Genomic DNA, 27,399 nt, shown 5'->3' on the forward strand with positions numbered 1-27,399 from the left:
TTATCCTCTGATCAGACATAAAGTAGCAATTTAAACCAAAAAAATTCAAACAACTGTAAAAAAACACACACCATAATCAAGACAAACCTTGTTAAATAAGGCTGTTCTCGGAGACAAGGTACTAGGATACTGTGCTATGGTTATTTGAATAAACAGTTACCATCTCTAGACAAAGTTGCTTGGACTGAAATACATACAATTATTCAAAGCATTCATATCTGCCAATCTAATCCTGCATAATGAGGACTCTTATTACAGCTCTTACAATAGAGCAAATGACAAGACATTGAGATCTATAGCCTGGCAATAATACAAAAAATTAGGTAAAACAATTTAAGCATTTATGAACAACTATTGGAATCAGAAATGCCTATTTGGTGTTTGGAAGAAAAGGGTGTTTCTTTTAAAAGTATGAAATGTGGATTATTCATCCTAATATTTATCAGATGTAACCCAAAATACAAATCTGTATGGTGCAAAGGATTATGCATTAGGCTCCTGCATAACTGTCTCTTTGTTTCCTTTTTCCAGTTAAAATACCTGCACAAGCCTGACATTTGATCCATTCAATTTAGGTTGAAATATCCCTGTACATTTATGACTGAGTTGTACAGTTCACTCATTTATCTTCCTCACCATCAGAATGAAATGACAATGTGCTGTACCAAAACTCAAGAGAAATATAAATGTGAAGAAATGTCTCCTTGTTGTTTTTGGCTTTGTCTACACCTTGACCTTGTAGCTGCTTCCCTCTATTCACATTTTTACTTTGCTAACCATAATTGTGATCTAACTATTTCTTCATTCCTCGTTAATTAATGCAGATTTCACCTCTTCCATAACCTTCTTTCACAGTCTAGTTATTGCAATGTAGAAATGCAGTAAGTAGCAGTGTAGTGCTTTGGTGTTCCACAGGAGTCCGAGACAGCCCACAAAGTGAGCTTCTGATCTCACCCAGTGTCATTATCGACCATGGCACGCATCTATATAGCACCTTTCACATGGGAGAAGATCTCAAATCCTTTACAAGGGGGAGGAGAAGCTGCCAAGCAATAAATGGGAGAGAATAATAGGCGATGAGGGAGAGAGCAAAAAGGTACTGCTGTTCATCAATCCACCTATGAAGAGATTGAAGTAGCACTGAAGTGGAAGACATGAATAGCCAGTTCAGATCACAAGAGGATAACTATTGTTACACCCCTGGGTTATGTAGCATACAGGCAGTTTGATCGGTGCCACTGCCGTTGGATTCAATATCCAACCCCTCCACCACTGACGCACTGTGGCTGCAGTATGTACGATCTACAGGATGCATTGCAGCAACTCACTCACCAAGGCTACTTCGACAGCACCTCTCTCTCATATGACTTATACCACCAAGAAGGATAAGAGTAGCTGTTAAGTCTGTGTGTTATATTGAGAATTACTACACAGACCACAAGAGTAAAATTTAACAGGTCTTTACTGGTTGAAGGTCAGGGCGGAACTGCCCAATAAATCATTACACAGCACTTATATACCGGTGTGGTCACCACCGGTATTGCAGTATACAGCAGCCAAGATAAAGTAGTGCAACCCTTAAAATAGTTCTCTTAAAGGTGGAACGGTTACATACACTACAATCCTCCCTTTTTAGGTTAACAGTATACCTTCCCATTAAACATAACATCATAACATATATACACAACTTAATGTAAAACAGTTCACAGATTCAGTCTCTCTGGAGGCTTCCTGACTCGGTCCGGATAACGCCTCGGTGGTGTAGTAGTTTTCGGTGGTGTAGTAGGTTCTTTTGGCAAGGTCGATTCGGCTTGAATGTCAGTGTCGGGTTCATCTGGTTCCAGTATCACCGGATCGGAGGTAGATACTATGGGTATCTCTGCTTCATCATTAGGCGTATAGAGTTGTGGTGTAGGTTGTCCCTTTTCAGATGACGCTATGATCTGGTCAGCATGGCGCCTTACTATGCTTTCACCAATGTCCACGGTATACATCAGCGGTCCTAGTCGTGTGCAAATAGTTCCAGGCTGCCATTTCTCGGTACGGTAGTCCCGGGCCAAAACTTGTTGACCTATCTGGAAGGTTCTAGTTGGCCTTTCATTCATGCCTTGAAATTGCCGGTTCTCTACGTCCCTTCTGATGTTTGGCTTGATCAAATCCAACCGGCATCTTAGTCTTCTATTGAAAAACATCATGGCGGGAGTTTGGTTTGTGACCGCATGTGTTGCATTCCTGTACGCCAACAAGAAGTTATCTACCTTATGTTGTAGATTTATGTCTTCATTACCCATGGCCTTTATGGCCTTCTTGAAGGTCTGGACAAACCTTTCAGCTAATCCATTGGTGGCGGGATGGTATGGGGCGGACGTGTAGTGCTTAACCCCATTGTTTTTTAAGAACTTCCTGAATTCTTCGGACACAAATTGCGGTCCATTATCAGAACAGATCTGTTCCGGCAGCCCATTCCTGGCAAAGATGGTCCTTAATACGGTGATGGTTTTTTCCGTGGTGGTGGAGGACATCTTTATTACCTCCGGCCACTTGGAGTGTGCATCCACCGCGATTAAGAACATTGAGTCCATAAATGGACCAGCAAAGTCGATATGTACCCTTTGCCATGGAGATGAGGGCCACTCCCATGGATGCAGAGGAGCTTGTGGTGGGGCGTTTTGGACCTTCTGGCATCCTAAACAGCTCTTGGTCATTTCTTCGATGTCTCCATCGATACCTGGCCACCACACGAACGCTCTGGCTAGGTTCTTCATTTTCACTCCACCCAGATGCCACTCGTGAAGCTCCTTTAGCACTTTTTGCTGGAGTTTGGGTGGAATCACCACTCTGGATCCACACATCAAAGTTCCTCGGCACACTGACAGCTGTTCTCTTCTTTGCGAAAATGCTGGCAACAGTGGTTCGCCATGTGCTGGCCATCCCTTCACCGTTAAATCGTAGACTCGTGAGAGAGTCGGGTCATTTCTTGTTTCCTTTTCGATCGTAGAATTTGTTACTGGTAGACATTCCACTATGGTTGAGTGGAACATCTCCACTGGGTCCACTGTAGGCGCCTCTTCTACTGTTGGCAACGGTAGGCGTGATAAACCATCAGCATTCCCATGCTGTTTTGATCCTTTGTATTCTATGTCATATTGGTGTGCCCCTAGGAAAAGGGACCACCTCTGTAGCCTTTGCGCTGTCATAATGGAAACGCCCTTTTTAGGGTTGAATATGGATATCAACGGCTGGTGGTCTGTCAGCAGTGTAAACTTCTGGCCCTGCAGGTAATGATGAAACTTCTTTACTCCCCACACCAGGCTGAGAGCCTCCCTATCTATCTGAGCATAGTTGCGCTCAGCGGAGGTCAATGATCTGGATGCAAGTGCGACTGGCCTTTCCGAGCCATTTGGCAACTTGTGTGAGAGTACTGCTCCAATACCATAAGGAGAAGCATCACAAGCTAAACGAATAGGTAGCGTTGGGTTGGAGTGAGCCAACACTTCCTCTGAGGTGATCAATGTCTTGCTTTTGCGAAAGGCCTTCTTACAGTCCTCGCTCCACTTCCATGGTACTTCTTTCTGCAAAAGAGCATTCAGCGGGTGCAGCACCATGGATAGATTTGGCAGAAACTTATGGTAATAGTTAATCAACCCTAGGAACGATCTCAACTGGGATACATTGTCCGGAGCGGGAGCCTTCACAACAGCTTCGATCTTGTCAGGTGACTTGTGCAGCCCCTCCTGGTCAATGACATGACCACAGTACGAGATCAGTTCCTGAAAGAACTCACATTTCTGGCGATTAACTTGAAGGCCATATTCCTTCAACCTGGTGAGCACCAGTTTCAAATTTGCAAGGTGTTCCTCATCGTCATCTCCTGTAATCAGGATATCGTCCAAGTAACATTGAGTGCTTGGAATTCCCTGTAATACCTGCTCCATGGCCCTCTGCCAAATTGCCGGAGCCGAAGCCGCTCCAAAAACCAGTCTATTATATCGATACAAGCCTCTGTGCATGCTGATTGTGAGATACTGGCGCGACTCTTCCTCAACTTCCATCTGTAAGTACGCTTGCGCCAGGTCTATCTTGGTGAAGCGTTTCCCGCCAGACAATGAAGCAAAGATATCCTCAATCCGCGGAAGCGGATATTGCACCATGTGAAGCACCGGATTAACTGTGATCTTGAAGTCTCCACATATGCGGACCTTCCCCGGTTCCCCAGGCTTATTACTCGATGAACGCTTCATGACGGGAACAATGGGCATGGCCCACTCACTCCAGTCCACCTTAGACAGTACTCCTGAACGTTCCAGCCCTTCCAGCTCAGCTTCCACAGCAGGTCGTATCGCATACGGTACCGGTCTGGCTTTGAAAAATTTTGGGTTTGCATGTTCTGCAATCTTGATTTTTGCCTTAATTCCTCTCAGTGTTCCCAGTCCCTGTTGGAACACCTCTTTAGCCTCATCCAATATTCTGGACAATCGTTCAGGTTTGACATCTTTCTTTCCGGAATCTACCGTTATTGCGTTTAGGGAGTGCCAGTCCATATTTATTTTCCTGATCCACTTCTGTCCCAGAAGTGGTGGACCTCCCTCAGGTAGTACATATAAGTCCATTCCTTGGTGTTCTTTGCCCTTGTGTATCACCTTGACTTTTATCTTTCCGATGGGGTATACTTTTTGCCCCGTGTATGTCTGCAATACTATCTCCGTATCCCGTAGGGGAATATGTTTGAATAACTTTTTGTAATCTTGCTTATTCATGACCGTCAACGCCGATCCGGTGTCCAATTCCATCTTCACTTGGACTCCTGCTATCTGCAGTGTGACCCAGATAGTTTGTCGGTCAGCTTCCTTACTCACGTTGTGAATTCTTAGACTACCCAGTTCCTTGCTGTTGGAGTCTGAATACGAATTCTGTTCATCCGAACTCTTCTCAGCCACCTTATGTACCTTTCTGCACCTTTCCTGTGGTGACTTTTTGTTGCTGGTCTTCTTTCCTGACCGGCATACTTTAGCTATGTGACCAAGCTTGCCACATTTTCTACATTCCTGGTTTTTAAACCAGCATTGGTTCTGATCGTGTGTTGTCTTCCCACAATGACAACATTTCGTTGTACCCGAAGCCATTTGATCTACGCTGAGTACCGCTGCCTTCCGCTGCATTTCCGCGGTGCCTCTCGCTGCGGCTGCAATAGTGACAGCCTTATCAAGTGTAAGATCATTCTCTTCAAGCAACCGCTTTTGTGTTCCTTCTTTCGACAAGCCACACACGAATTTGTCTCTCAGTGCCTCTGTCAGGCTTTCCCCAAACTGACAGTATTTCGCTAGCTTGCGCAGTTCAATTAAATACTCCGCGTTGCTTTCCTCTTTCAGTTGCGTTCTCGCATAAAATTTAAATCGTTCCGCTAACATCAGCGGTGTGGGGTTCAAATGATTCTTCAGGACAGCAACAATATTAGTGAAAGTCTGATCCGCCGGTTTAGCTGGTGATAGAAGATGCTTCAATAGCCCGTATATCTTCGCACCCATTGAGTTTAGTAAGGTTAGTGCTTTATCTTCATCTGATATTTTATTTGCCTTACAATATATCTCTATGCGTTCTATATACGTGGCCCAATCTTCAACATCAGGATCAAAATCGTTGATGTTACCACGCTTAGGCATCCTCGCGATCTTCTTGAGAAACAAAAGAATTATTTATTTATTTATTTATTTTCTTTTACAAAATGGCGGTTTCCCGCGCTTGTCTTCTTCCCCCGCCTCCGGAAATGGCGGCTTCCCGCTGGCTGTAATGGCGATTGCCGATTTGCTGCATTCGCCCTCCCCCCAGCGGTTTTCAAATCGTGCCTCCCAGCCCCTCTTGCAGTCCGGTCCTTTCCCCCCGGCTGCGGCTGAGTTCTCCGCGGTTTTTAAAAAAATTTCTCCCGCGCCTTATGCTGACCCGGTCGCTGCGCCTCGCGGCCTCGGTAGCTGCCCGGCCTTTTTCACCGGTCGCGGTCGAGCTCTCTCTTGACGCTGTTGCGTCTCCCAGCCCGCTTGCAGCCCGGTCTTTCGCACCGGCTGCGTTTGCATTCACCGCGGCTTCCGTGCCTTACGCTGCCCCAGTCTCAGCGCCTCTGGCCCCGACTTCTGTCCAGCTCCTTTCCCCGGCCATGGTCGAGTTCTCCGCCCTTATATCCTCCGTTTTTTTTTCTCCCCTACTCACAGTCAACGTGGCCGACTTGCTGCTCGTCGCTAATCGGCTTACCCACCACCGTGATAGAAGGGATGATCACTGCCTGTTGCTGATGGAAGTCTTCGTGTCAGAATTCTTCCTTTGCTCTGCAGACCCGAGTCTTTTCTCAGCAGAATGATGAGGGCGGATGCCTCCTCTCGACGCCCGTTAAACTGCCTTGGATGTATCTCTGCCGCAGGGTAAGATCGTAATCGTCGCCACTGTTAAGTCTGTGTGTTATATTGAGAATTACTACACAGACCACAAGAGTAAAATTTAACAGGTCTTTACTGGTTGAAGGTCAGGGCGGAACTGCCCAAAAAATCATTACACAGCACTTATATACCGGTGTGATCACCACCGGTATTGCAGTATACAGCAGCCAAGATAAAGTAGTGCAACCCTTAAAATAGTTCTCTTAAAGGTGGAACGGTTACATACACTACAGTAGCAATGTAGTGGGAACACCGTCACCTACATGTTCCCCTTCAAGTCACACACCATCCTGACTTGGACATATATTGACATTCCTTCATTGTTGCTGGGTCAAAATCCTGGAATTTCCTACCTAACAGTATCCTGGGAGCACTGTCACCACAAAGACTCCAGCAGTTCAAGGAGAAGGTTCATCATCACCTTCTCAGGGCAATTAGGGATGGGCAATAAATGTACCCTTGCCAGTGATCCCGAGAACATTTTTTTAAAAAGAGCAATATGAGTCAACGGACATATGTGTAGTACAAAAGCAAAATACTGCAGATGCTGGAAACCTGTAATAAAAACACAAAATGCTGGAAATGTTCAGCAGGTCAGGCAGCATCTCTGGAGAGAGAAACAGAGTTAACGTCTCAGGTTGATGACCTTTCATCAGAACTGATGACTTGAAACGTTGGCCTGGATTTTAACCCGGAGGCGTGTTCCCTGCAGGGCGGGGGAGGGAGCTGTTTTGAGGTTGAGAAACCCAGAAGAATGGGTTTCCCAAATGCCTGCCGTTTTTAACGGCAAGGCGCTGTAATGATCAGTAACATGTCATTCTAGAATGGTACACTAGGTGGAGCTGTATGTTTAGTAATGGGCTACCCACAAGGCAGTAGTCAAGATGGATGCCTGTACACTAGTCCACATGGCTGAATAAATGACTAGCTCAAGCTAGCTGTTGATAATGAAAACGTCTATTTATTAACGAACATAACAGGCGCCTTTAAAAAAATTTCTGTCGATTTCCCACCCACAGCCAGCCTGATTGATAGGAAAGGCCCGTCGGGCGGGGAAGCCTAGAGCACAAGGCCACAGCTGAGAAGAGAGCAGGTAGGTCTAATCAGGGGGATGGGAGAGATACTGACCGTGGGTGGGGGTCCAATGGTGGTCCGGTGGTCCGAAAGTGGTCGGTGGTGTCCGATGGTGGTCTGGGGGGGTAGACAGATTGCAGGGTGGTGGGGGGATTTACTGGGTAGCTTGTTGGACTGGCAGGAAACACTCCCACTTCTCCTGGCCCACAAGCAGTGCTGTAAAGGCATTTACCTTTTGCATTCAGCCCTTCTTGCCTCCTTTCACCTGCCGGTTTTCCTGAGGTCTGGGAAACCCAGCCGACATGAGTTAAAAATTGAATCACTGTTAAAATGAAGGCAGGCAGCCTCATTATAATATTTAAATGACCAACTCGTCTTCTGCGAGCAGATTGGTTGCCCGCTCCTCGTCCAGCCTTTATTAAAACGAGAAGTGGGCGGGTTCAAGGCAGGTTGCGTTCCTGTTTCAGATTTTTTAAATATTTAACCTCTGACCTGACCCCAACCCACCCGTTTTTGGGAATTAAGATTCAGCCCGTTAACTCTGTTTCTCTATCCACAGATGCTCCATAAAAGTAAGATGTTCAGACTGCTTATTGGAAGAACAGATGCTACTGAACCTGAGAAAGTACTTATGGCAGATCTGAATTTGTAACGATTGGTGGCAGCTACCTGGACTATTGAATTATGTTGGTACTGAAGGGAATTCAGAATGTGTACAATTTAAAAGCAAATGGCACAGAAAGAGTAATATTTTAAAATGACAACCAGATCTAAAGAGACTGTAATTGAGATCGCTCAATTAGTGGTGGAATAAGTAGCGTGAGAAAGAGAATTTCAGTTAAAGGAGCAAGAGTTTCATTTGAGAGAGTGCAAATCCAAGGCCAGAGAGATGGAGGAAGAGCATGAGGCCAACGAACGTGAGAACCAGCATCATCGTGCTCTCAAATTAACAGCAGCAACTCCAGTAAATGGATGTGTGGAATTCAAATCTTATTCCAAATTTCGATGGGGGTGGGGGGGTTGGGGCGATATTGATAACTTAATCCAGACATTTGAATTGTTAACCACACACAAGACACAAATGAATGGACCAGCCAACTCACCGTGTCACTAAGCAAAAAAGTTCTTGTGGCGTTTTCTCCTATCAATCTTGTCAATAGTACGGACTATGATATTGAAAATGTGCCATTCTTGGTGCTTATGATTTGATGGCTGAAGTGTAGAGGCAGAAATTTAAGAAACTAAGAAAGAATACAGGCAGTACTTATAAGGAAACTGTTATCCATCTCGAAGGCGGTGGCAGATGTCGCTGGGAAGCTATATGACAGACTATGAAGATCTTTGCCATTTCCAGCCAATGCACAACAGCAATCATCAAAGCCAACAGAATGTTAAACTGCATAACCAAATCAGTAGAATGCAGGTCAGAGGAACTGGAGATCAAACCATACAGTGCTCTGGTCACAACATAACTTGTGTGCTGTGTCCAATTCTGATGACCGAGAAACAGGGAAGACATTCAACAGCAGAGAAGAGCCACTAGGCTGACCCTGAGAGTCCGGGGTCTGAGTTATGAGGAGTGACCGAAGAGACTTGTGCTTTTCAACCTGGAAAGGAGGTGTCTGAGAAATGATCTTTTCGAGGTAGAAATGGTGGTATGGAAGAGATCAATCCAAAATACTGCTTTAAATTCAACAGTGGGTGTAGGACAAAGAGACACACTGGTTCTAACTAGATAAAGGTAAATTTAGGAGCGATATTAAGGGCGGGAGTTGTTCTTCATGCAGGGAGTGAATAACACTTGGAATAGACATTTGAACAGAGCAGTGGAGATGAAAACTCTGGAATCATTTAAGAAACAACTGGATGCAGCAAAGGGGTTGTGTAGGGTTGTTCTGGGTGGACTTATTATTAGGGTCAAATGTCCATCCTCATCTGTAAGTATCTTGTGATCTCATGTCATGTTAAGGGACAAATTTCTGGAAATAGTTCCATGAAACTTAAGAATCTAGTTGCATCAAAAGAAGTATAACATTTGAGAGCAACTGGGCCAACGTGTTAATTATTTTATGGTCTCGCAAGCATTCATGTCCTATCAAGGATGAACTGGTGAGCAAGTCAGCTGTCAGCCTGCCCAGGGCAAGGTCAGAGTGGGGCAGCCTGGCAGAAGTCAGAAATCTGAAGACATTGAAATCAGGGGCAATTTTTGTCCCCGTTTTTGGGCAGGAACAGAATGGTCATGTTCCAAAAATATAGGACTGAACTTTAATGCTGCAGCTGGAGACCAGTGTGCCTCATCGCACTAGATGTTCCGGCCTCCAGTATTGTGCCAGGTCCTGAACGAGCAAGAAAAGTAGGAACTCCCAGCGTAGGGAATCTTTGACTCCTGCTTTAAGTTCCTTGGAGTCCACATCACGGAAGACCTCTCCTGGTCCCTCAATACCTCCTCTTTGGTGAAGAAGGCTCAGCAGCGCCTATATTTTCTAAGGAGGCTGAAGGGATGCAACCTGTCACCCCGGATCCTCTCTAACTTTTACCGCTGCACAATAGAGAGCATCCTGACAAACTGTATCACAGTATGGTATGGCAGCTATAGCTCCTATGACCGGAAAGCCCTGCAGCGGGTAGTCAAAACTGCCCAACGCATTACCGACACCCGGCTACCGACCATAGAGAACATCTACCAGAAACGCTGTCTACGGAGGTCACTGACCATCATCAAAGACCCTACCCACCCCAGCCACAGTTTGTTCGCCCCCTTGCCATCTGGGAGATGCTACAGATGCATTCGCACCTGCACGACCAGATTTAGGAACAGCTTCTTTCCCAGGGCTGTCATCCTACTGAACCCTGCTAATAAACTCTAAAACCTGCACATCTGTCAATGCACTTTATTATGTTTATGTTTATGTTACAAGCCAAATGTATGTTAAATGTCTTAATCAAAATGTACACTCTCGGGAGCCGCAAGCTTACATTTCGTTGTACTGCACTTGTGCACTAACAATGACAATAAAGTTGATTATTATTATTATTACCCCACCTCCACAACAGCATTTGCCTTCTAAGGGGTGGGCACAGGGTCTACTCCTTACAACACAGGCTGCAAAATCCCCTAAAAGGCAGAGATTCAGTACAACTGGGTGCCTGACATTTTTCAGTGGGATCTACTGGTCTCCCACCGAATCCATGGCGCGAGACCATGGGAGTCCCTGCAGATTTCCGAGGCCAACATCTTCACGCAGTTAAAAAAAGGCTCTTGAGATTACAGGTAGTTAACATGCCAATGAGCTAGTCTTGATGGTGTTTGCTCGACAGTGACTGTCTTGGCAATCTAAATACACTTAGCGCTCCCATTCTGTGGCTGCAAACTGAGTGAAATGAGGCACAGGGACACAGGAGGTCAGTCAGGGTATTGAAAAAAGTTGTGAGGCAGTCAGGCCAGTAGAGGCCAATAAATTGTTAAGATGGTAGAAATGCTAGGAGACGGTTATGCATCATTTTGTTGAAATCAATCCATGTAGGGAAATGTGGCATGTGGTTTATTTTGTATTATTACACAAAGATAAGTTGTACTGATTCAACCAAGTGAGTCTGATCAAAACTGCTGTTCTGTAGGACAATCTTACTGTGATGAAATTTGTATCATCTCACCAAATGTTTTATTGCTCAGCCTTTTTCTTTCAAATCAATTCATGGGATATGGGCATCGCTGGCAAGGCCAGCATTTATTGCCCATCCATAATTGCCCTCAAGAAGGTGGTGGTGAGCTGCCTTCTTGAACCGCTGCAGTCCGTGTGGTGAAGGTACTCCCACAGTGCTGTTAGGGATTTTTGACCTAGTGACAATGAAGGAATGGCGATATATTTCCAAGTCAGGATGGTGTGTGACGTGGAGGGGAACTTACAAGTGATGGTGTTCCCATGTGTCTGCTGCCCTTGTCCTTCTAGGTGATAGAGGTCACGGGTTTGGGAGGTGCTGTCAAAGAAGCCTTGGCGAATTGCTGCAGTGCATCTTGTAGATGGTACTCACTGCAGCCACAGTCTGCCAGTGGTGGAGGGAGTGAATGTTTAAGGTGGTGGATGGGGTTTCCATCAAGTGGGCTGCTTTGTCCTGGATGGTGTTGAGCTTCATGAGTGTTATTGGAGCTGCACTCATCGAGGCAAGTCGAGAGTAATCCATCACACTCTTTACTTGCGCCTTATAGTTGGTGTAAAGGCTTTGGGAAGTCAGGAGGTGAGTCACTCACCACAGAATACCCAGCCTCTGACCTGCTCATTGATGAAGCAGCTGAAGATGGTTGGGCTAAGGACACTGCCCTGAGAAACTCCTGTAGTTATGTCCTGGGGCTGAGATGATTGGCCTCCCAACAAACACAACCATCTTCTTTTGTGCTAGGTATGACCCTAGCCAGTGGAGAATTTTCCCCGATTCCCATTGTCTTCAATTTTACTAGGGCTCCTTGATACTACACTCAGTCAAATGCTGCCTTGATGTTTGGACCAAGTCTGTAATGAGGTATGGATTTAATAACTACAAAGGGCACTGCCTGCATAACACACTTTTCACTCTTCTATCACCCTCACTACCAGTTGCCCATCTCCAAGTGCATTTCATTGCCTTGATATCAAGGGCAGTCATGCTCACCTCACCTCTAGAATTCAGCTCGTCTATCCATGTTTGGATCAAGGCCGTAATGAGGTCTGGAGCTGAGCGGTCCTGGCAGAACCCAAACTGAGTATTGGTGAGCAGGTTATTGGTGAGCAAGTGTCGCTTGATAGCACTGTCTACGACACCTTCCATCACTTTGCTGATGATTGAGAGTAGGCTGATGGAGCAATAATTGGCTGAATTGGATTTGTTCTGCTTTTTGTGGACAGGACATACATGGGTAATTTTCCACTTTGTCGGGTAGATGCCTGTGTTGTAGCTGTACTGGAACAGCTTGGCTAGAGGTGCGGCTAGTTCAGGAGCACAAGTCTTCAGCACTACAGGTGGGATGTTGTCGGGGCCCATAGCCTTTGCTGTAACCAGTGCGCTCAGCCATTTCTTAATATCACATGGAGTGAATCGAATTGGCTCAAGAATAGCTTCTGTGATGATGGGAACTTCAGGAGGAAGCCGAGATGGATCATCCACTTGGCATTTCTGGCTGAAGATGGTTGCATGCGCTTCAGCCTTGTCTTTTGCACTCGTGTGTTGGGCTCTGCCATCATTGAGGATGGGGATGTTCATGGAGCCTCCTCCTCCCGTTAGTTGTTTAATGGTCCACCACCATTCACGACTGGATGTGGCAGGACTGCATAGCTTTGATCTGATTCGTTAGTTGTGGGATCGCTTAGCTCTGTCTATAGCATGCTGCTTCCGCTGTTTAGCATGCATGTAGCGTTGTAGCTTCACCAGGTTGGCACCTCATTTTTAAATACACCTGGTGCTGCTCCTGGCACACTCTTCTACACTCCTCATTGAACCAGGGTTGGTCCCCTGGCTTGAAGGTAATGGTAGAGTGAGGGAGATGCTGGGCCACGAGTTTACAGATTGTCATGGAATACAATTCTGCTTCTGATGATGGCCCACAGCGCCTCATGGATGCCCAGTTTTCAGCTGTTAGATCTGTTCTGTATCTATCCCATTTAGCACAGTGGTAGTGCCATACAACACGATGGAGGGTGTCCTCAGTGTGAAGACAGGACTTCGTCTCCACAAGGACTGTGCGGTGGTCACTCCTACCAATACTGTCATGGACAGATTCATCTGCGACAGGTAGATTGGTGAGGACGAGGTCAAGTAGGATTTTCCCTCGTGTTGGTTCTCTCACCATCTGCCGCAGGCCCAGTCTGGCAACTATATCCTTCAGGACTCAGCCAGCTCAGTCAGTTCTAGTGCTACCGAGCCACTCTTAGTGATGGACATTGAAGTCCCCCACCCAGAGTACATTCTGTGCCCTTCCTACTCTCAGTGCTTCTTCCAAGTGGTGTTCAACATGGAGGAGTACTGATTCATCAATTGAGGGAGGGCAGTAGGTGGTAATCAGCTGGAGGTTTCCTTGCCCATGTTTGACCTGAAGCCATGAGACTTCATGGGATCCGGAGTCAATGTTGAGGACTCCCAGGGCCACTCCTTCCCGACAGTATACCACTGTGCCACCACCTTTGGTGGGTCTGTTCTGCTGGTAGGACACGACATACCCAGGGATGGTGATGGAGGAGTCTGGGACGTAGACTCAAAGGTATGATTCCGTGAGTATGACTATGCCAGGCTTGACTAGTCTGTGGCACAGCTCTCTCAATTTTGCCACAAGTCCTCAGATGTTAGAGAGGAGGACTTAGCAGGGCTGGCTGTGCCTTTGCCGTTTCCAAGTCCAGTGCCTAGGTTGATGCTAGGTGGTTCATCTGGTTTTATTCTTATTGTTTTTCCTAGCAGTTTGATACAAATAAGTGGCTTGCTAAGCCACTCTTAGAGGGCGGTTAAGAGTCAATCGCCTTGCTGTGGGTCTGGATTTACCTGTAGGCCAGACTGGGTAAGGACGGCAGATTTCCTTCCCTAAAGGACATTAGTGAACCAGATGGGTATTTACGACAATCCGATAGTTTTATGGTCACCATTACTGATGCTAGCTTTTTATTCCAGATTTATTTAATTAACTGAATTTAAATTTCACAGCTGCCATGGGATTTGAACTCATGTCTCTGGATTACTAGTCCAGGCCTCTGGATTACTAGTCCAGTAACATAACCACTATGCTACTATGCTTAGATAAATTGAAGAAGCACACATACAAATATCTCATTCAGATCACAAAGGGAAAATATTGTAAGATCCCAGGATATGCTGTCCTATAGGTAAATATAAGGCAGTATGTGCCAACTCTTATACAGCTAAAATGCTTAGTCCGCTAGCAGGAGTGATTATACCATTGAATCCAAGAAGTTATATATGACAGACCCAAATTAATAACAAGTATCTCTTGCTATTTGCAGCAATCTTCAGCTTTCAATTTCTTATGATCTTCTCTCCTAAACCAGATTATTTTACAAATACCCCTGTCATCAGTTCAGTAATAAGACACATACTTGAGTACAGAGGGAACAGCAAAGGTGATTGAAGGACTCGTTGACTGCATATTAACAAATTCATTACTGTAACATAATACCTTGAAAATATTCAACTATGTAATTGACTTGATATTTAAAAAGGACAAAACTTTCCTTCATGTCTGAGGGCTCTGCTAGTGCCTGTGCTGCTACAGTGTGGTCAGAGGCTACAGTGCAAAGTGGTCACTTTATTAATGCTTCTGATAAAATAATCCAACTGTACAATTATAAAATAGATTGATAAGATTACATCATACTGCAGCTCCCACCCTGCTAAGTGAACTGCCTCACTGTTATTCACACAGTAATAACCTCAATTTGCAGTAATTGTGCCTCAATCAATGAAAAGTCAAAAGTAAGTGTAGGGTCTAACGGTGTTCGCTGGCTTGCCTCACCTCCTATCTCAAGAGCCATGTCCTTTTATTTTTGCGCCAGTAGGGCCTTTTAAAGGGCATTGTTGGAATTCTTCCCAGCATCAATGTTAGGCTAGTTATACAGGCCTGAAAAGTCCCATTTGACTGCCATGATTCGTCAACAACTCCATTATTGTATCACAAAACTATCAGGATGGTAGAAAGCGAGCTAGATGGACCTCGGTCTTTTTTCATCGAACAATTCCAATGCTTTTATGTTAAATCCAAGCTGAGTTAGCTGATCCCAGCCAGAGCATCAGCAGCAGCACCACTACAAGTGGGGTTAGCTAAGGAGGGCACAACAATCAGGCAGGGCTCCCAAACCTGTTCTCTCTCCAGTGACAATGGTTGAAAAGTTTACATGTGGATGCTGGGTCAGGACGTGATTGAGCTGATGCCGAGATTCATTATCTAAATTCATGCTTGAAGAAAGCCCACTTGGGTGAGTTACTATTGAGCAGCCTGTGGCTGTAAAACTGCACCGCAGGTGAGAGACAGAACCTTCGGAAGAGGATGGGAGAAAATTAGGTGAAAAATATAGGTTATGCTCATGATACATTAAGCCTGGCTGTTTGGAAACCTGATTTCAAATTGGTTGTCTTGGCAATACTAATGAGAGATCAGGGCAGTAAATCAAATCAAATAAAATAAGTGCTGTACATAACAAAACATTATCAATCCATGATTTTTCAAGCAGTGTTTGGCTATTAAAGAAATGGGGTCTGAATTTCCTTTTTACTTGCAGTAAACTAGCATAACCCTGTCAGCAGACAAGGAAAATCAGCCAAGGAGTTGGTTCTGTCAGCTCCCTGCCACCTGATTCCAATTCTAGCACAAATGATGTTGGTCTTGTAATATCGCTGCCCAAATATGGGTGGGCATATTACAATTCGATGCAAATGACAAAAATATATTCCGCCAACTGTGTCCTAGCAACCTTGGGCAATTAATTGCCTTACAAAGAGCACCAAATTCAAATAGATTTAAGTTTTTTAAAAACATAAACTTGCGGTCAGCAGTGAAGCGAAGATGTTCGCTCCTGGCCCCGAAGTAAGCTCCGCACAAGGACCTCGCGATCCCTATATCGAGAAGTTCGGATTTTCTGACCTTCAATTCAATGTAACGGACTGTAGTGGGGATTCCCTTGTTGGAACAGCTGTGACAGCAACAGGCTGTCTAAGCAACCAATCAAAACGCAGAATTCTCACAGACTGAAGTGAGTAAGCTCTTAAAATTCTAACTTTTTAAAATAGTTAGAGAGAGCAAAACAAAGATTGGGGCTCTCACATGGGGAAAAGGCAAACCTGAAATAAAGATGGACAAACTTTAAAAAAATCTAATTTTTTTTGTAAAGTTTCTTAAAAATTTTAATTTTTATTAAAATGGATATATTTCACACTGCACAAAATTAAAATTAGTTTCCAGGCCCTTAACATTTGGTTAGCAGTCAGTACGCTGTTAAAGCCCCAGTTACACCCAATCCCTTTGGGTCTAACTTTCAGTGGGGAATTTAACAGCATAATTACTGCAGAAGAGCCGACGTTTTTGCCAGTTCCAATGGTTTTTGAGATTTCACTGATTTCCGGCTCTATGGTGGGGTACACCATGCAGACAGTTTTGGAGCTGTCATTGACAGATCACAACTTGCAACTTCGGGATTTCTGCATGCACCTGCGCAAATTCCAGGCCAATATCTTCAACCTGCACTGTCGGCCAACTTGTGTTACAACCAGGCACTACAGAAATTCCCCTCAACTCTTCCCCTCCCCGAGGCAAGTACCCCAGAGGTGCTGTAATTGGCCCCATCATCTAACCCCAATCTGTAAATGACCTTGATCTTGAGGAACAGGCCAGGGTCAGGGGTGCCGATAGGGAGCAGGCTGAACACCTGTTGCCATTGTGGCAAAGAAGTAGTTCAGGGCTCAGAAGTTTTAATTTTTTTTATTCGTTCATGGGATGTGGGTGTCGCTGGCAAGACCAGCATTTATTGCCCATCCCTAATTGCCCTTGGGAAGGTGGTGGTGAACCACCTTCTTGAACCGCTGCAGTCCGTGAGGTGAAGGTACTCCCACAGTGCTGTTAGGGAGGGAGTTCCAGGATTTTGACATAGTGACAATGAAGGAATGGCGATATATTTCCAAGTCAGGATGGGGTGTGACTTGGAGCGGAATTTGGAGATGACGGTGTTCCCATGCGTCTGCTGCCCTTGTCCTTCTAGGTGGTAGAGGTTGCGGGTTTGTGACGTGCTGTCGAAAAAGCCTTGGTGAGTTGCTGCAGTCCATTTTGTAGACGCTGGTACACACTGCAGCCACGGTGCACCGGTGATGGAGGGAGTGAATGTTTAAGCTGGTGAATGGGGTTCCAATCAAGCGGGTTGCTTTGACCTGGATAATATCGAGCTTCTTGAGTGCTGTTGGAGCTGCACTCATCCAGGCAAGTAGAGAGTATTCCATCACACTCCTGACATGGTGGAAAGGCTTTAGGGAGTTAGGTGATACACTCGCCGCAGAATATCTAGCCTCTGACCTGCTCTTGTTGCCACAGTATTTGTGTGGCTGGTCCAGTTAAGTTTCTAGTCAATGGTGACCCCCAGGATGATGAAGGTGGGGGATTTGGCGATGGTAATGCCATTGAATGTCAAGGGGAGGTGGTTAGACTCTCGCTTGTTGAAGATAGTCATTGCCTGTCATTTGTGTGGCACGAATGTTACTTTCCACTGAATGTCATTCAGGTATTGCTGCATGTGGGGATGGACTGCTTCATTATCTGAGGAGTTACGAATGGAACTGAACACTGTGCAGTCATCAACGAACATCCCCATTTCTGACCTTATGAAGGAGGGAAGGTCATTGACGAAGCAGCTGAAGATGGTTGGGCCTAGAACACTGCCCTGAGGAACTCCTGCAGTGATGTCCTGGGGCTGTGATGATTGGCTTCCAACAATCATAACTATCTTCCTTTGTGCTAGGTATGACTCCAGCCAGTGGAGAGCTTTCCCCCTGATTCCCATTGACTTCAATTTTACTTGGGCTCCTTGATGCCACACTTGGTCAAATGCTGCCTTGATGTCAAGGGCAGTCACTCTCACCTCACCTCTGGAATTCAGCTCTTTTGTCCATGTTTGGACCAAGACTGTAATGAGATATGGTTTTAATTATTTTACATAACTACAAAAGGCACTGCCTGCATGACACACTTTTCACTCTTCCATCACCCTCACTACCAGTTGCCCATCTCCAGGTGTATTCCCTTGAAAGCACAGAAGATGTAATTCATTTCTTGCCACTCTGTTATTTGGGAACTCAAACATTCTTTCCATGTAAGGCAACAATTTGTATATACTCCCTCCAATCCAGTATAATACATTCACTGCCCATGTGGCACGTTCATTTATATTGGGAAAAAATGAATATCCTTCTTGTCTTACATTTCTTGCCATTTTAAGCAGTTTGAGAGACTGGGCAGGTCATTGTGTCTGTTCCTTTCCCTTTAGAACACCACCCAGAACTTGAACAGCAACCACACTGGCATAGCCTGTTGTACCAAGTTCTCCGGCCATAAGCATTGTTACAATCCAGTACAATATATTCACTGCCCATGTGGCAAGTTCCTCTATATTGGAGAAGCCAAACATGGATTGATTGGTTGATGTGCTAAACATCTCTGTTCTATTTGTAAATATTATCCAAAACTTCATGTGGTCACCTCTTCAACTCCCCCTTCCATTCTCACACTGACCTTTCCTTCTTTGGCCTTCTACAGTGTTCTGACCAAACTCAACACAAACTTCAAAAGCATCATCTTGTCTACCTCCTGGGCACTCTTCATCCCTCATTGAAGTCAATGGAAACGAAAATCAGCAGAGATGTATAATGGACAGCTGAGTTTATTTCACCCATTTTACACTATCACCCAAAGTCCAAATTACCCCCGTTATCTCTTGACATGGTCAAGCCAGATCTGGCAATGGATGACCAGACCAGTTGTGCAGCAAGTGTGCTTGAGTCTGTAGTCTTCAGACTTAAGGGTGCGAAGTGGGAACTGTACCAGGGGAATGGCAGGAGTGCGAGTTTTTAAATAACTTGGTGTCAAAGGCAGAACTAACAGAGCTGTTGAATAGGTCATCAGCAGCAGCAACTTTGTGGTAGTTGGAAAGCTAGAAGAGAGGAACTTGGGAATTAGAGAGGGCACTTATGAAGGAGTTTATGAAAGTTATTTTCAGGGGTGGAGGGTGAGGGGGATGGGGAGATGGTCAGGGAGATGTTGACAGAGAGGGAGACAATGCAATGATCAGAGATGGCCTCATCAATGATTGAAACCTTGGAGATAGTGAGTCCTCAAATGGTGATAAGGGTGAATGAGTGGCCATTTTTGGGAGAGTTTATGTGCAGGTAAACTTGAGTGAGAAGGTCAGGGCAGAGAAGTCGGTGGAGTGGGGATGGGTGTTTCGGTAACGATTTCTGTCAGGGTCAGACTCATTCAGAATAAGGTTTTGGATGGGAATGGATTTTCTTACAACAGAATAAATTTTCTGGAGAGCAATAGGGAGTGGGCAGATGGTTGAGCACCACCTTGGAGAGCCAGAGAGGGAGCAATGGGGAAAATAGGGGGATCAGGAGAAGATTCGAGAGATTAATTCTGGCGAATGAGTTGGGTAGAGTATTCACCAGGAAAGAGGAATGAGGCAAATGAGATTGCAGTTTTGGGAAAGACAGTGATGGGTTCTGAAGTGGGCTTGTAGGAGATGCCGAGAGAGGAGGGAAAGGGAAGCCACTGGCATGTACGGGAGGGAAGACTGGAACAGCAGCAGCAAAATAGTTCAGTGTGGGAGTGAGTCAAATAGGATGGGGAACAGAGAGCGGCATGTTGCAACGGACAAAATATACAGGAGTATTCAACAGCTTGATTTTGCTTACAGAACTCTGTCTGCAGTCCTGTCTGAAACAGTCTGCTCCAAACATCATCAGGCACCACTTTTTAAAAGAATGCCTTTAACTTACATATCAAACTAATTTCCAATACTGACTCATACTGAAGTAAAAGGACATCTATAAATGCTCATACTAGATAAATAAGCATGGCCCTGTTATGACTACCTGGTCAGCTCTATAAAATGTGTTCTCTGGCCTGACTATGCCAGTTCTGATTAATGGTCACATCCAAAGCATTAATCTATCCCTTCAAATTTCTTGCATTTTTTTTATTGTAGATTTCAAGCACTTGCTTTTTTTTTCTTTTGATCTCCATTGTATGTGCCTGAAACATTTCAGTGTAACAACACAGGTATACAATGAAAAGGCATTGTACAGGCTGCCATTTGAAACAAAGCCAGCATGTGATTCCAAAAGAGAAACTGTCACTGTAATCTGCTCGGTGCGGCCCATTCGTTGTCTCAGGCTGTCAAACAACTGAAATTGCTTATACTGTAGATATTTTAAGCCATAATTATCTAGGTCAGGGTGGCACTGAATCCATGCTCCGTTCACTGCCTGAAAAGATAGATCTGCATAGCCAAGTAGTCATTCTGGCTACAGAATTTAGTGCAGCATCCGATTTATTAGTAACAAGCTTTTGCTCTGTCTGCTCCAGTTCTCCCTCTGACTATTCATCAAGCTCAAAATATAATTTGCCCCTCTGTCACAAACGCAACTAAATTAAATCTGAGCTACTGGTGTACATACCGAGTTATTCTGTCCTTGAGAACAGACAGGCAGCATTCTATTTCATGGGATCTCAACAAAATGTAAAACTAAATTAACTTAGAAAAGGAATAAAGCTTCCAGCATGACGAGAATTTGTGCAGCTACTGTACATTACCAGAGTTCTCTCCTTGATTTATTAAAGTCTCCTTCTAGTTGAAATCTTCCTATGTCTCCACAGACGATTGGCAAAATTGTGAGACAGAAATAGAGCAAAGTACAGATCGGGTGGAGAGTGGGGGGGTCAAAGAACATGGCAATTAAACCTGTCTTCTGATTACTGAGCTGAAAACTTGCAATCGCCAGAGAAGGAGGAAAAATAAGGCTCGGTCAGGATCCAAAGGATAGGCAGGCAAATTAAGACAGCTCATTCGATGAAGGGTCATCAGACAATGTAAAATAAAAACCCCAGGAGCTCTGTCTGCTGAATTTCATACTTTTATTCCCCCTGGAAACTACTGAAAGCCTCCATAATCAGAAGTAAAGTGATAGTGTCCCTTTTTAGAGAAACCTGAGACGGCATGACATGAGCAAAGGCCATCGAGGCGATTCTATCATAAACTCTATCCAGCCCTTTCCATCTCCTGAGGAAAGTCTACCCTTGCCCCTCATGGTAATTCAAGCAAACCTCCAGATATCCATCTGCAGTGCTGTCCTCATCAGGCAGATCCTAAATGAGATTTTGGCCTAGAAATTCGGTGGGCTGCACCACCAGTTAGCGCCCAAAGAGGGCACTTAGTAGCTTTAGTGCCACTGGCCACGCCCCCCGTGATATTTAGCGGGGCGCTAATGGCGGCGTTAGCCTGCAGCACTGCGCCACCACCGATGACATCATCGGTGTGCGCAGCGCCCCGCTACCGCCCCGAACGCGATATTGGGTCGCGCCCCCTCCCGTAGCACCGGTCGCAATTCACGACCGGTTCAGGGGGGCCTACCTGTGGCGGTAGTGGCGCTACTTAAAGGGGAGGTGCGGGGCAGCCATTTTTTTTGCTGGCCGCCTGCCAGCACCTCATCGCGCCGCCATCCCCGGCCTCCTGAGCACCCCCCCCCCCCCCCCCGCCCGGGTAGTGCTGGCTTTGTCCCAAGAGCCCGGCACTTCCCCTCGGTGCCGGGCTCTTTTGCCGGCACTCGCGCTCTTCGAGCGCGCTGGTGCAGGCCCCTCCCCTTTAAGAAGGGGAGAAAGGCCTGCAGTACCGCAGCGCGCATGGCGCTGCGGCACGTAGCGCTGCGATATTCAGTTTCAGTGCCCCAAGACGGATGCGGGGCGCCTCGAGCAGCGCCCCGCTTCCGTTTGGGGCGCTGAAACTGAATATTGGGAGGGCACAAGCGGCTCCGACCGGAGCGGAACTTTCGGCGCCCAGGCGAGCTTGGCGTTCTAGGCCTTTGAGTCATGAGCCATATACCAAGGTATCAGATCATACCCCAAAACATAAACTGGTTTGAAAGTAATAAGCTGTGCCTATCACATAACCACAAGAGATGGACAAGTGGCTTCATTGCATCCTTCTTTTCTTCGGTTTCTTATCTGCTTTTCCATTTAGATTTTTTCTTTTTCTCTATTCCAATGCCATCTGGCAATTAAATTTTCAGCTCTTTTCTCTTGGTAATTATGATTATCAATGGCGAGTGGGATAGTTAAGCTGGGGTGAGGGAGGAGAGAGACAGAAAAAAGAAAGAAAGATTGATCGATCAGCTCCTCCTCCCCCTCGCTTCACGTGGCGGGAAAGCCGCAGAGGCTTCTCTGCTCTGGCCAGAATTACAATTTTAGTTAGAGCGCGATGATGTCATCAGATCCCAATCTGCATATTTAAAGATGGCAGTTTGTCAACATAAGTGTTTCACTTTGAATTGACACAAAACTGACCAGGACATCCTGAACCATTAGCTCTAGACCCCATCCCTACTGCGTTTGTTACACACACAGAGCAAAGTAACATTGGCCCTGAAATTGTGGTTGGCGGCATAGCTAAGGAGTGTGCTGCCGACCTCCGAAAGAAATCTGCATTTACCTGGTGCGAGGCCCCTTCAAAAACTTGTGTTGTTTCACTGTGGAGTTGAGCGCAGCGCAGTGGCCCATGGATCCCAGGGACGCACTGTGTGCGTAAGCGTACCTGGGATTATGTGGGGCAATGCTCCAATCAGGAAACAGAAATCTCTGATGCCCATTCATGATTTTTTAGTCTCACTCAACCCAGTTATATTAATAAATAAATTAGTCTGTCATTCACCCCAGTTAATAAATAAATCAGTCTCTCATTCACCCCAGTTATTATATTAATAAATAAATCAGTCTCTCATTCACCCCAGTTATTATATTAATAAATAAATCAGCCTCTCATTCTTGGTAGATTGTTTCAGCCTTTGCCTATTTGTTTCCTTGAGTTGTGTTGGGACCAGGAGATAGTGAGGTGGATATAGATATTTATTTTGAAGATTTTTTATCATGGCGGATGTAAATTTCAACCTTCTGCAATCCCCCCTCCCCTTACGCTGTGCAAACAGGTTCCTACATCTGTTTACACCGGCCATAAAATTTCCCCGTGTAATTGCTGGGCAGTTGGTAAGCAATTAGCCCAACTCTGCACCAACAATAAGGATTTCACGGTCGCAAGTCAGAACTTGACAGATCACAAGTTTATGATTTAGCGCATGCAGAAGTCCCGAACTTGCGGTCAATTTCAAAGGCGGTACGATGGCGATACACCATCATACCGACCGCAAATTCTGCCTCATTATTTAGTGAAGAAAATTTGAACATCACAAATAGTAACAGTAAACATTACATTGTAAAAGTGTTAATTGTAGTGCAGTGCGGCGAAGCTTACCAAAAGCAGCGTATGTTTTCTGACTGTCCCAAACATACAGTCAGTGCCGTCAACTTCTAGAAAGTGGAATCTAATCTTCAGTTGCTCTGATCAGTTCCCGATACCTTGCTCTGTTTACAAATTAATATCCTGCTTGATCAGTCTGCCATTCTCTACTCTGGTCAGTTCCCAATATCCAGCTCTGATTAGTTCCGGTACCTTGCCTGATTAGATATCAATACCCTCTTCTTGTTACCTGGGATGTTCTGGACCCCTGACCCCTGTGTCAAGCTGTCTCCCTTGTGGACTCCAATTATATTTAGTTGCCCCCACTCATTCAACTCTGCTGACTAACCGACCTATTTCTCATAACTCCATCACTGCCAGCAGCCAGCCCGGCACAAGTTGCCGAGTGTCCATAGTATGCCCTTCACCTTCTGTGGCCATAAGCTCCAAAACCAACCCAATGGTGGGCATCCACCTGAGTACCACCTATGTCGGAGTCTTACAGCATGCCAATATGTGCACAGAATTTACAATTACAAAGACCTTGGCAGGAAGTAGCAGCAGAGAACACCTGTTGACAGAAGCGTCACAAGTCTTTAATGCTGTTCAGGACTATTTAAAAATTTGTCGACTTGTGTAAGCCAGAGTTTCGATGCGACATAAATGGCAAGTATATGGTATTAATGTGCAGAGATGGACTGGGACGTCACTTTTACGTTGACACGAACAGGTTTGAGATAAGTGGGTAGGACTGCGATAGGAAAGGTGTAGTACAGGCTTTGCCAGTCTTTACTTCAAGCAGTAATCTACTGAGGCGTAGCTTTTAGATTTACTTAAGCTTCAGAATAATAAGGTCTATCTTTTGAGCCTCTTCCAATGAACCATTTTGCAATTTCAATCAACCTTTTCATACATTCAAAATCAACCAACCATCATGTACTTGACACTGATTGGTGAGGTTGGACTGTTAGTGGATCACTGTGATTAATGAGAAATACCTTTTTCGAGAAATTGTATTGATGAAACAGTTAGAGAAATTAGGTTGAGGGATAATAATGTTGTATTTTCTTATAGATTTTTATTAGAGGCTATAAAAGGCCAAGGAAGGTACACTGGAAATGTTCAAGTAAATAGACTTGAAGCTCAGTATTTAGGCCCATCATTCCTCTATAAAAAAACTACGCCATCTTAGTTGCAAGAAAATCGCCAGAACCAGCCTGCATGCCCTCTGCACTACAATACTTTAGAATATTTATTTGTGATTATTTATACTTGTCTCAATTTGAAATGAGAAAGCTAATTTCTGGCTTCACCCTTGACTTCCCTAACTAGTTAGTATTTATAGAAAGCATATGCTTGCAGAGTTCAAGCTTACAATTTCTGAAGTGTACACTGCTTAATGATCAGACAATATCATGCAAAGGTCACAGACACAGCTTCACAACCTGTGGTCATATCCTGCTTCAAGAATAATGCACCTGAGTTTAGAATTAACACTGTAACATGCTCAAGGGAAAACAGTGTGCCAGTGTATAGAGGTGCAGTCCTTCCTTGGCCCCTCGGTTATATTGACAATATGATTCAGGGGACTGATATTTCTGAAAAATTAGATAAATGGCAGTATCTGGTCGAAATTAATGGGCATGAATAAAACTAGAGATATGCAACAACTGAAATGTGCAATTTCTGAGAAAGCAATTGCAGCAGCAGGAACAAAACGATAACGGTCAATCAAAATGTACGTGGAATAAAGATCCTTTAACATTTGTCCAGCAGCTTACATAGAAACATAGAAGATAGAAGCAGGAGTAGGCCATTCGGCCTCTCGAGCCTGCTCCGCCATTCAATGAGATCATAGCTGATCATCCAAATTCAGTACCCTGTCCCTGCTTTCTCCCCATATCCCTTGATCCCCTTAGCCTTAAGAAATATATCTATCTCCTTCTTGAATATATTTAATGAATTGGCCTCAACTGTCTTCTGTGGTAGAGAATTCCACAGGTTCACCACTCTCTGGGTGAAGAAATTCCTCCTCATCTCAGTCCTAAATGGCTTACCCCTTATCCTTAGACTGTGACCCCTGGTTCTGGACTCCCCTGCCATCGGGAACATCCTTCCTGCATCTAGTCTGTCTAGTCCTGTTAGAATTTTATACGTTTCAATGAGATCCCCTCTCATTCTTCTAAACTCTAGCGAATATAAGCCTAATCGACCCAATCTCTCTTCATATGTCATTCCTGCCATCTCAGGTATCAATCTGGTGAATCTTCGCTGCACTCCCTCCATGGCAAGAACATCTTTCCTCAGATAAGGCGACCAAAACTGCACACAATACTCAAGGTGTGGTCTCACCAAGGCCCTGTACAACTGCAGCAAGACATCCTTGCTCCTGTACTTGAATCCTCTCGCTATGAAGGCCAGCATACCATTTGCCTTCTTAACCGCCTGCTGCACCTGCATGCTTACCTTCAGCGACTGGTGCACAAGGACACCCAGGTCTCGTTGCACTTCCCCTTTTCCCAATCTATTGCCGTTCAGATAATAATCTGCCTTCCTGTTTTTGCCACCAAAGTGGATAACCTCGCATTTATCCACATTATACTGCATCTGCCATGTTTCTGCCCAATCGCCCAACCTGTCCAAATCGTACTGGAGTTTCCCTGCATCCTCCTCACAGCACACACGCCCACCCAGCTTTGTGTCGTCTGCAAACTTGGAGATATTACATCTAGTTCCCTCGTCTAGATCATTAATATATATTGTGAATAACTGGGGTCCTAGCACCAATCCCTGCGGTGCCCCACTAGTCACTGCCTTCCACCCGGAAAAAGATCCGTTTATTCCAACTCTTTGCTTCCTGTCTGCCAACCAGTTTTCTATCCAAGTTAGTACCGTGCCCCCAATCCCATGTGCTTTAACTTTGCACGCTAGTCTCTTATGCGGGACCTTATCGAAAGCCTTCTGAAAGTCCAAACACACCACATCCACTGGTTCTCCCTTATCTATTCTACCAGTTACATCCTCAAAATATTCCAGTAGATTCATCAAGCATGATTTACTTTTTGTAAATCCATGTTGAATTTGTCCAAGTGCTCTGCTATTACATCTTTTATAATGGGCTCTAACATTTTCCCCACTACCGATGTCAGGCTTACCAGTCTATAATTCCCCGTCTTCTCTCTACCACCTTTTTTAAATAGTGGGGTTACATCAGCTACCCTCCAATCCATGGGAACTGTTCCAGAGTCTATAGAATTTTGGAAGATGACCAGCAATGCATCTACTATTTCTAGGGCCACTTCCTTAAGTACCCTAGGATGTAGATTCTCAGGCCCTGGGGATTTATCGGCCTTCAGTCCCGTTAATTTCCCTAACACCATTTCCCTACAAATACTGATTTCATTCAGTTCCTCCCTCTCATTAGACCCTATGTTCCCCGACATCTCTGGGAGTTTGTGTCCTCCTTTGTGAAGTTACAACCAAAGTTTGTATTTAATGGGTCTGCCATGTCTTTGTTCCCCATTATAAATTCCCCTGATTCTGACTGCAAGGGACCTACGCTTGACTTCACCAATCATTTTCTCTTCACATATCTATAGAAGCTTTTACAGTCAGTTTTTATGTTCCCTGAAAGCTTACTCTCATACTCTATTGTCCCCCTCTTATCCTCCTTTACTGAATCCTAAAGTGCTCCCAATCCTTTGGTTTGCTGCTTTTTCTGGCCAATTTATATGTCCTCTCCCTTGGATCTTATGCTATCCCTAATTTCCCTTGTTAGCCAATGTTGAGTCACCTTTTTGTTTTATTTTTATGCCAAACAGGGATGAACAAATTCTGTCGTTCATCCATGTGATCTTTAAATGTTTGCCATTGCCTATTCACCA

At 45.0% G+C, this 27,399-nt stretch overlaps 1 protein-coding gene across 1 annotated transcript in view; it reads right to left on the reverse strand.

Annotated features, from left to right (window-relative positions):
• LOC147122084 (disabled homolog 1-like) overlaps positions 1-27,399 on the reverse strand; it is a 454,991-nt gene that overhangs the window by 278,000 nt on the left and 149,592 nt on the right. The window lies entirely within an intron of this gene.

The sequence above is a fragment of the Somniosus microcephalus genome, chromosome 3, assembly GCF_052327205.1.
Source record: "Somniosus microcephalus isolate GS21.2 chromosome 3, FLI_Smic_1.0, whole genome shotgun sequence".
NCBI lineage: Eukaryota > Metazoa > Chordata > Chondrichthyes > Squaliformes > Somniosidae > Somniosus > Somniosus microcephalus.